The sequence below is a fragment of the Myotis davidii genome, unplaced genomic scaffold, assembly GCF_000327345.1.
Source record: "Myotis davidii unplaced genomic scaffold, ASM32734v1 scaffold376, whole genome shotgun sequence".
Taxonomy (NCBI): domain Eukaryota; kingdom Metazoa; phylum Chordata; class Mammalia; order Chiroptera; family Vespertilionidae; genus Myotis; species Myotis davidii.
The window spans coordinates 2696293-2698208 of NW_006288121.1; the positions used below are offsets into that span (position 1 = coordinate 2696293).

The window sequence follows — 1916 nt, forward strand, 5'->3', positions numbered from 1 at the left end:
ACAACATTTTAAAAACCCTGCACTATCACAGCAGAACACTCTTGTCAATAGCTTCAAAATGTGACTTGGGGAATAAGAAGAAAGTGTTATTCATGGATAGCTATCATGTTTCAATAGTCCCTATCATCCGCTTTAAAAAAAAATAAATATATTTTAATACATATTTTCACCTTAGGGAGTCCCAAAAGGAAATTTCTGTATAGTTGCTAATCCCTATTACTTAGTGAGCATTTCATTTTATGTAATGTACTCTTTGCATTAATACTCTATCCATGCCCTGATTCAGAATGAGGATCACCTTACTTATAGTCAGATACCCTACTTCCAGGACTGGCTCTCTCATATCTTCTAGGACAAATTATTTAATCCCTCTCTGCCTCTCATTGAGAATCAGTTCTGAGTTGAGGAAAACTTACAGAGATAAACTGATTTTTTTTTTCAGAGGGGTGTGAATGGCGGTAGAAGAGGGCAAAGAGAGGATAAAGGGTAATGGAAAAAAGAAAAAAAAAGGATGCTTTTATTCAGGTGTTTGTCCTATTAATGTGAAAGTTAAACACACAAAAAATCAATTTCACTGATGAAATATTACTTTCCAGCATATTAGAAAAAGAAATGATTACTCCAGATATAAAAAAATTAATTCACCAGTTCTTATTATAAAACATTCACTGTAAATGGTTAGGTGAGAGAGGATTCAGTTCCTCTGACTTACTTCTCTGCTTTCCTAATCTTTCACATACTCAATTTTAGTTGCTTTGGATTTTGGTTTTTATTGTGGTTTTCTTGTTGCTGTTACGTTTGTTTGCTTGTTTGTTTTTATGACTACCTCCCAGAAGGTTCTCAGTTGAATTCCTGGTTATTTTACTTTTGCTTCATGTGTCTCCCCATTATTTGGCATCTGTCCAAAAGAGAACTTTACTAATAGATGGGGGGTGGGGTGGGAGGGCAGGATCGTTTCTTAAAACAAGAAAAGTAAGCTCTCTAGAGCAATTTGTCTTCTTTATAAAAGAGTTCTGCTTAATATTAGCTCCATCTATTTTTACAGTTTACATTCATTAAGCCTATCTTAGTTCTAATAGCTATTTCATTACTGTTTGGTAAGTAGAAATCAAAAGAATACAAAGCAACTTGGATAAATGTCACCTTTACCAATTATGCCATTAAAATAAAATTTAATAGAGTGTTTGTCTGTGTTCCTATTCCTGTCTTCACAAATATAGATCCTACTTACAAATGAAACCCACACATCTAACTTGGTATTGGGGGAGTAGGAGAACAAGAAACTACAAATAACTTTTGACATAACAATTTCCAGGCTGGTTGTGTTTGGGATGCCAAAATTAAAAATATGTACTCTTCTAGATATACTGACAGGAAAAAAGTATTCTTATTCGGAGTCTACATTAACATAAGGACCCAGTAGACTGAAGGACATTGGTCTAATTTGCTACTTACTTGAGATATTAGTTCAGCTTTAATAACAATTAGGTTAAAACCACAATCACTTCCACAATCCTGCACACTGACAGAAAAGGAGCTCAGGGTTTGAGTAGCCTCTATGTGGCCTGTAACCAGAACTAAAGGACCAGGCAGGATCAGTTAGGCTATCCTCAAAGCATCCCTTTTCTGAAGTTTTGTGTGACATGTCAGGAAAAATTGTAAAAGACTCTGAAACTAGCAAATAACAATAACAATAATAATAATCAGAAAACATTACCTGGTGTCTTATCTGGTGTTACCTTCTGGCTAATTTGGCCTTTCACTGTCTTTGAACAATTTTACAACCCTTTAAATTGTTAATAACTGATAACAGTGCTATGATGCTTTATCCACAAAAATGAAAGTTGTTTCATGGGGAAAGCAATTGGTTACTGCCTTACTGATATACCCTTTGGACATCTATTTATAAATTCGGC

The 1916-nt window shown here is 34.5% G+C and overlaps 1 protein-coding gene across 2 annotated transcripts in view; it reads right to left on the minus strand.

Moving 5' to 3' along the window:
- The window catches only part of NEBL (nebulette), a 370552-nt gene that overhangs the window by 116678 nt on the left and 251958 nt on the right, over positions 1–1916 (minus strand). The window lies entirely within an intron of this gene.